A 9555-nucleotide genomic window follows, 5' to 3' on the forward strand; every position below is an offset into this window, starting at 1 on the left:
CACGAGGTTGGGACACATCAAGGATAGCTCGGCGTATCGTTGATTGTAGGCCTTGAGATCGTTTCCGACCGCCTTTAAAGTTCTTAGCACTTTTTCGAGCTTTCGGGTTTCTTCAAGAGGGAAAAATTCGACGATCATACTTTCCCTCAAATCAGCCCAAGAGAGGGCGTGAGCTTCATCGGTACCCACCGATTGTACATACGTGTTCCACCACGTGAGGACAATACCGGCAAAGGTGTGGGTGGAATATTTGACTTTATCTTGGTCTCGACAACCGCTTATGCTAAAAACGGCTTCCGTTTATTCGAACCATCGAGTGAGTACAACCGGTCCCCCGGTTCCATCAAAAGTGTGAGGTTTGCACCCCATGAAGGCTTTGTAGGAGCACCCTTCGCTTGAGTTACCGGCCCCTTGATTGTTGTTGTGGTTGTTGTTATTGTTAGAGGAGTGATCGTACATGGCCGCTTCCACGACGGTGGCTATCATTCATTGTAGTGCTTGTTCGGGAGTCTCATGGCGTGGCACACGACGAGGAGGCATTGTTCCTTCAAAACACAAGAATACCGTTGATTAGTATTCTTAATAATACTAACCATGATATGGAATAAGGATAGAGAGAAATTTTCCTTGACTCACCTTAAATTCTTTATGTCATAATGTCGGAATGTTCATATGAGTCACCGTAATATAATCCCGAAAATTATATTACCCTAATTCAAATGTGCATTCGACACTAATTCATATAGTCAAGGTGGCGCGTTAATTAAATCAAGTAATGTGAGATTAAGATTTAATAAGAATTAGATATGATAGATGAGTTCGAGTGTAATGCACAAGTAGTCAAGTAATCCCTACTTCAAGTCTATATGCTGGTTGTAGTCTAGACTCACCAATGTACCCTATGACTCGGGGTCGACACCAATGAACTCTAAATCCCTACAACCAACGCTCTGATACCATCGGTAGCGACCCGACCAAATCATGTTTTACGGCGCTGACTACATAGGTCCCGTTACGTGGTCATAAGTCTTTAACATGACGTTTGACCAAAATATGTCGCATTCATTTCATAAGTAAAAGGATGTTTCAAGTTTGCAAATGTAGTTCAAAAGACTAGTTACATTACAAAGTTTAACGTACGAATGATACCTATGCGACACAATTTAAAGTAGTCAAAAGACGCTCCAACTATGCATGTATACTCGACATCCAAGCAAGTATCAAAAAGAGTGCGGAAGCATGTATCAAGTAGCTTTCAAGGACCTAAGAAAACATATAGAAAACTATCAACGAAAACGTTGGTGAAATCATAGGTGTTTTAGTAAACGTTGCATTTGAACCACAAGATTTAATATAATATGATTATCTAAATCATTTGCATTCCAAAGTTGTTATTTGTTTCGCGGGCACCCAATTATCAAACTTAACTGTTTTGCACCCTTTGCGTAGTGTTAGAACACACACTAGACCCGAAAATATATTTCATCCGCTAACGGTAGCGAACTGTCCGAATGAGGCTCGTCAAGCCCATGTGATCACATAATATAAGTTCACATTTACACCCTGCAAGTGTAACTAATGATAATTGAATTGAGGATTTTCGTTCAAACCCGTACGTGGAATGTTCGTTTTCGTAGTTGTGTTCAATGTGTAAAAGTATGATACGTATATGTTTCTCATCCCATAGTTTAAAGCATAAAAGTTGTTTGAAAGATGGGACTATGATCTCACCTTGAGTGCACGTATGAAAAGTACTTCACAAAGTAACGTGTGCGAAGGATAATGCTAGTATTGACCTAAACAAATAGGTCGTATCAATAATGGTAAACACGATAGGTCAAAGATGTTCAATTAGTCATATGGCTCGTTACGACTCGATTATGTAGCATGTGAATCAAATTGTCAAGTTTAATGCAAAATACAAGTATAGAAACAAGTTAGGAAGGTTGCATAATCATTTGGTTAAATTTGACAAAAAGTTAAACTTTGGTCGGTCAAAGTCAATGAAAAAGTCAACACGTTCGGGTCGGGTCCCGAACTATTTTTCTGAGGTTTTTATTCATATATAAACATGTTAGAACAAGTCTCATGTGAATCGGAGGTCCATAGGGTGCCAAACATTTTTCATATAATTGACATGTAGGTCAGAACCTGAACACGGCTTAGGCCGCGCCGCGACCGAGGATTGCCGCGCCGCGACAATACACGGGAACTGGTACCTGGTCAGTCTCAAATGTTCAAGTCTCAATTCAAAACACTTTCAAGCATAACTCGCAAACCGCTAATACTTAGAACTCGTATCTTATATCGTTAGAATGGTAATTTGACAAAGAACACAACTAAATACATTTCACCAACCAAAAACGTAATTTGTAACGATTGGCTTTCTAAAGTAAATGATCAATTAATGCACGCATTTAATACTTAATTTTGATAAGTGCACATTTATGATTCGGACATTTAATGCATACATACGACATGCCGTTTTGTAGGTAATCGAGCATACAATACAACTAACTACTTACTAACAATAAATCATGGCATTCAATGCATCAAATATTCATTTCAAGCTTATCAAACCCTAACCCAAATTCACCAAAATCACTAATCAAGTTTATGGAGTTTTCTCAAGCAACCTACACATGAAATTGAAGCTAGTGATGTTAGGAACACATTTAATACATGCATTTATGGCATTTAACATCATTCAATCAACCAAATCACCAAATCAAACACACCAAAGTTTATGTTCATGCTAGTTACTTCAAATAACAAAATCGAACATATAAATCATATATTCATGTTAGACTTGAGCCATAGACACTAATTAACAACTTTATAAGTTAAAAACATCAAGAACACAAAATCTAGTGATTTTAGAAAGTTACCCAAATGTAATGAAATTGGTATGGAATCGAAGAGGAAGTTGCAAGGATTCCAAATATGTAATTTGTTTTCCAAGACACCCGCTAGCTTGGATTTAGATGATTATTTCTTGGATTGGTGTTTGAGAGATTTTGTGGAAGTATTAAAGAAAAAGGGAAAATGAAAGAGATAATGAATGGGTGGGAGTGAAGGGTTGACTAGTTGACCTAGTCACCTCTTTGCTCTCTTGGCAACAATGGTCCCTCTAGTTCAGTTGCGGGTGCATGAATTACCTAAACGAGATATTTTAAAAACGCGTATTAACGAGGGATGTCATAAACATATAACGGAATTTAAATAGTTAAACGGAAAAGTAAACGAAAAAAGGCTGGATGTTACAGAAACCATCAGGTCTACTTCAACAACCCGAAATCCCGGAATGGAAATGGGAAAACATTACCATGAATTTCATCACTAAATTGCCAAGGACTGCAAATGGTTTTAATACTATTTGGGTAATAGTTGATCGTCTCACCAAATCAGCACACTTCCTGCCAATAAGAGAAGATGACAAGATGGAGAAGTTAGCACGACTATATTTGAAGGAAGTCGTCTCCAGAAATGGAATACCAATCTCTATTATCTATGATAGGGATGGCAGATTTATTTCAAGATTCTGGCAGACATTACAGCAAGCATTAGGAACTCGTCTAGACATGAGTACTGCCTATCATCCACAAACTGATGGGCAGAGCGAAAGGACGATACAAATGCTTGAAGACATGCTACGAGCATGTGTTATTGATTTCGGAAATAGTTGGGATCGACATCTACCGTTAGCAAAATTTTCCTACAACAACAGCTATCATTCAACCATTGAGATGGCGCCGTTTGAAGCACTTTATGGTAGAAAGTGCAGGTCTCCAATTTGTTGGAGTGAAGTGGGGGATAGACAGATTACGGGTTCGGAGATAATACAAGAAACTACCGAGAAGATCATCCAAATTCAACAACGGTTGAAAACCGCCCAAAGTCGACAAAAGAGCTACGCCGACATTAAAAGAAAAGACATAGAATTTGAAATTGGAGAGATGGTTATGCTTAAGGTTGCACCTTGGAAAGGTGTTGTTCGATTTGGTAAACAAGGGAAATTAAATCCAAGGTATATTGGACCATTCAATATTATTGATCGTGTCGGACCAGTAGCTTACCGACTTGAGTTACCTCAACAACTTGCGAATGTACATAACACTTTCCACGTCTCGAATTTGAAGAAATGTTTTGCTAAAGAAGATCTCACTATTCCATTGAACGAAATCCAAATCAATGAAAAACTTCAATTCATTGAAGAACCTGTCGAAATAATGGATCGTAAGGTTAAGAGACTTAAACAAAACAAGATACCGATTGTTAAGGTTCGATGGAATGCTCGTAGAGGACCCGAGTTCACCTGGGAGCGTGAAGATCAGATGAAGAAGAAATACCCGCATTTATTTCCAGAAGATACGTCAACACCTCCAACTGCTTAAAATTTCAGGACGAAATTTATTTAACGGGTAGGTACTGTAGTGACCCTAACTTTTCCATGTTTATATATATAATAAATGAAATTGTTATTTACATGATTAAGTGTTTCCAACATGTTAAGCAATCAAACTTGTTAAGACTTGATTAATTGAAATAGGTTTCATATAGACAATTGACCACCCAAGTTGACCGGTGATTCACGAACGTTAAAACTTGTAAAAACTATATGATGACATATATATGGATATATATATAGTTAACATGATATTATGATAAGTAAACATATCATTAAATATATTAACAATGAACTACATATGTAAAAGCAAGACTACTAACTTAATGATTTTGAAACGAGACATATATGTAACGATTATCGTTGTAACGACATTTAATGTATATATATCATATTAAGAGATATTCATACATCATATTATCATGATAATATAATAATTTAAAATCTCATTTGATATTATAAACATTGGGTTAACAACATTTAACAAGATCATTAACCTAAAGGTTTCAAAACAACACTTACATGTAACGACTAACGATGACTTAACGACTCAGTTAAAATGTATATACATGTAGTGTTTTAATATGTATTCATACACTTTTGAAAGACTTCAAGACACTTATCAAAATACTTCTTCTTAACAAAAATGCTTACAATTACATCCTCGTTCAGTTTCGTCAACAATTCTACTCGTTTGCACCCGTATTAGTACTCGTACAATACACAGCTTTTAGATGCATGTACTATTGGTATATACACTCCAATGATCAGCTCTTAGCAGCCCATGTGAGTCACCTAACACATGTGGGAACCATCATTTGGCAACTAGCATGAAATATCTCATAAAATTACAAAAATATGAGTAATCATTCATGACTTATTTACATGAAAACAAAATTACATATCCTTTATATCTAATCCATACACCAACGACCAAAAACACCTACAAACAATTTCATTCTTCAATTTTCTTCACCTAATTAATCTCTCTCAAGTTCTATCTTCAGGTTCTAAGTGTTCTTCATAAATTCTACAAGTTCTAGTTTCATAAAATCAAGAATACTTCCAAGTTTGCTAGCTTACTTCCAATCTTGTAGAGTGATCATCCAACCTCAAGAAATCTTTCTTATTTACAGTAATATATCTTTCTAATACAAGGTAATACTCATATTCAAACTTTGATTCAATTTCTATAGCTATAACAATCTTATTTCGAGTAGAAATCTTACTTGAACTTGTTTTTCGTGTCATGGTTCTGCTTCAAGAACTTTCAAGCCATCCAAGGATCCTTTGAAGCTAGATCCATTTTTCTCATTTCCATTAGCTTTATCCAGAAAACTTGAGGTAGTAATGATGTTCATAACATCATTCAATTCATACATATAAAGCTATCTTATTCGAAGGTTTAAACTTGTAATCACTAGAACATAGTTTAGTTAATTCTAAACTTGTTCGCAAACAAAAGTTAATCCTTCTAACTTGACTTTTAAAATCAACTAAACACATGTTATATATCTATATGATATTCTAACTTAATGATTTAAAACCTGGAAACACGAAGAACACTGTAAAACCGGACATACGCCGTCGTAGTAACACCGCGGCCTGTTTTGGGTTAGTTAATTAAAAACTATGATAAACTTCGATTTAAAAGTTGTTCTTCTAGGAAAATGATTTTTCTTATGAACATAAAACTATATCCAAAAATCATGGTTAAACTCAAAGTGGAAGTATGTTTTCTAAAATGGTCATCTAGACGTCATTCTTTCGACTGAAATGACTACCTTTACAAAAATGACTTGTAACTTATGTTTCTGACTTTAAACCTATACTTTTTCTATTTAGATTCATAAAACAGAGTTCAATGTGAAACCATAGAAATTTGATTCACTCAAAACGGATTTAAAATGAAAAAGTTATGGGTAAAAAAGATTGGATAATTTTTCTTATTGTAGCAACATAAAAATTGGTAACAAATCTATATTAATCATATCCTAGCTAACTTATATTGTATTATACATGTATTCTAATATATTATGTAATCTTGGGATACCATAGACACGTATGCAAATGTTTTGACATATCATATCGACCCATGTGTATATATTATTTAGAACAACCATAGACACTCTATATGCAGTAATGATGGAGTTAGCTATACAGGGTTGAGGTTGATTCTAAAAATATATATACTTTGAGTTGTGATCTAGCCTGAGACGTGTATACACTGGATCGTGGATTGATTCAAGATAATATAAATCAATTTTTTTCTGTACATCTAACGTTGGACAACTAGTTGTAGGTTACTAACGAGGACAGCTGACTTAATGAACTTAAAACATCAAAATGTATTAAAAGTTTTGTAAATATATTTTGAACATACTTTGATATATATGTACATATTTGTTATAGGTTCCCGACGAAGTAAAAATCTGTGAATGTGAGTTATAGTCCTACTTTTAAAATCTAATATTTTTGGGATGAGAATACATGCAGGTTTTATAAATGATTTACAAAATAAACACAAGTACATGAAACTACATTCTATGGTTGAATTATCGAAATCGAATATGCCCCTTTTTATTAAGTCTGGTAATCTAAGAATTGGGGAACAGACACCCTAATTGACGCGAATCCTAAAGATAGATCTATTGGGCCTAACAAACCCCATCCAAAGTACCAAATGCTTTAGTACTTCGAAATTTATATCATATCCGAAGGGTGTCCCGGAATGATGGGGATATTCTTATATATGCATCTTGTTAATGTCGGTTACCAGGTGTTCACCATATGAATGATTTTTATCTCTATGTATGGGATGCGTATTGAAATATGAAATCTTGTGGTCTATTGTTACGATTTGATATATATATATATATATATATATATATATATAGGTTAAACCTATAACTCACCAACATTTTTGTTGACGTTTAAAGCATGTTTATTCTCAGGTGAATACTAAGAGCTTTCGCTGTTGCATACTAAAATAAGGACAAGATTTGGAGTCCATGTTTGTATGATATTGTGTAAAAACTGCATTCAAGAAACATATGTTGATGTAATATATTTCTATTGTAAACCATTATGTAATGGTCGTGTGTAAACAGTATATTTTAGATTATCATTATTTGATAATCTACGTAATGCTTTTGAAACCTTTATTGATAAAATAAAGGTTATGGTTGTTTTAAAAATGAATGCAGTCGTTGAAAAACGTCTCATATAGAGGTCAAAACCTCGCAACGAAATCAATTAATATAGAACGTTTATAATCAATATGAACGGGACATTTCATGGTACGTCTGCTGGTAAATGGTGGAATATAAAAGAATTCTCCGGTATCAAAAGGGTAATTGTATATATCAGGATTATAGTAAGGCTACTTGGAATAAAAAGTCGAAGTTGACTTGCTGGAGCTGTGACAAAATTGGCTACTTTGAAAAGGGATTTCAAAGTTATTTTTGCTAATAAATGCCAAAGGATCTGACGCAGCTACATGTTAAACTTTTACTCAGTTGCCGAGAGTTTCTCAGGTGCATAACTATATGCATAAATCTTTCCTTCTGTAGATGAAGTGCGGTTGATTCATCCTATCGATTGAGGTGTTTTTCAAGAATCATGAAAGGTTTGAACGCATATTGTAATCGTCAAGATACAAATGGGGTTTAAGATAAAATCAAGTGGCAAACTTGAAGAATTGTTTAGTTTCATATATTATAATCAATATTTTAATTCATTTTTAATTGTCCATGGTTATTAGTCCACAGTCGATAGTCCACAGTTAACAGTCCAATAATTCATATATTCATATATAATATTCGAATTAATTAATACGTATCGTGACCCATATACGTCTCAGACTCGATCACAACTCAAACTATATATATTATGGTAGAATCAACCTCAACCCTGTATAGCGAACTCGATCATTACAGCATATAGAGTGTCTATGGTTATTCCAAATAATATATATAGATGCGTCGATATGATATGTTAAAACCTTGTATACGTGTCTCGATATTTAAAGTGCGTAAAATAAATAACAGAAATTAAATGACGATAAATAAAATTGCGAGAATTAAAATTGCGATAAATAAAATACGATAAATAAATTGCTATAAATAAAAGGTATTACGGAATTAACAGTTAGCTAGGATCTTGTTAGCGTGGTGTCTTAACAAAATTTCATATTGTTAATTAGTCTGTTTCTAATCAATTTTTATTGTGTCCATTATTTCTTCATTATGCCACTTGTTGGATTCTGATAGGTCAAAATCCAAATATGAAATTGAATTTGAATGAAAATAGTTATTCTTTGGTGAACGGATACGTATATCGATGGTTGTAAATAGGATAGTAAATGATCGTTGAATCAAATTCGAAGAATGTACAGTGTAACTTATTAATGTGAAATCTAAATATTCCTCGGGTATTACCTACCCGTTAAAATATTTTCACCATTAACAGTTGTACAAAAGAATTTTTAATTACAATCTTTATTAAAACATATACATATATATTTTCTTCAGATGTAATCTTGGATTTAATGAGTTAATATGATATTAAACTCATTTGATTTACCGTTAGAGCAAGAATATATAATCTCTAAAACATTAGAGATTACATAATTGCTATGTCGAACGAAGATAAATGATGTAGAATAATTCGTGGAATGATAATTATACTCGAGATACAGAATGAGATGTTGAGGCATGGATTGTTGATAGTACTGGTGCTGTTACTGTTGTTACTGTTGGTGCCGGTGATGTTGCTGAAGCTGGTAGATTTTGCACCATATTATCCAAATTTATTTTATTTTTATTTTTTTTCGAGCGCGAAGTTTGTTGACTTCTTCTATTATTCCGGGGTGATTGTCGATTGGAACGAGCGAATGAATAAGGTTTAAAATTTTAGATAGAATATAATCTTGGCGAGATATTCGGAAAATGAGAGAGAAAATAGTATTACGAAAGGTTCGCAGGTAAGTGCTTCCTGTTCATCGCCAAGAGGTAAATTTAGTTGATGGAAAGGATCGCCTTCTTCGCTCCTCCATTGATTAAGTCGACTAAGAACCCATCAGATGAATTGGGGATGGCTGATTGATTGATTCATTCTGGTGACACCGCTTCCGAAGCTTAGGTGAAACT

Source organism: Rutidosis leptorrhynchoides, chromosome 9, assembly GCF_046630445.1.
Source record: "Rutidosis leptorrhynchoides isolate AG116_Rl617_1_P2 chromosome 9, CSIRO_AGI_Rlap_v1, whole genome shotgun sequence".
NCBI classification, from domain to species: domain Eukaryota; kingdom Viridiplantae; phylum Streptophyta; class Magnoliopsida; order Asterales; family Asteraceae; genus Rutidosis; species Rutidosis leptorrhynchoides.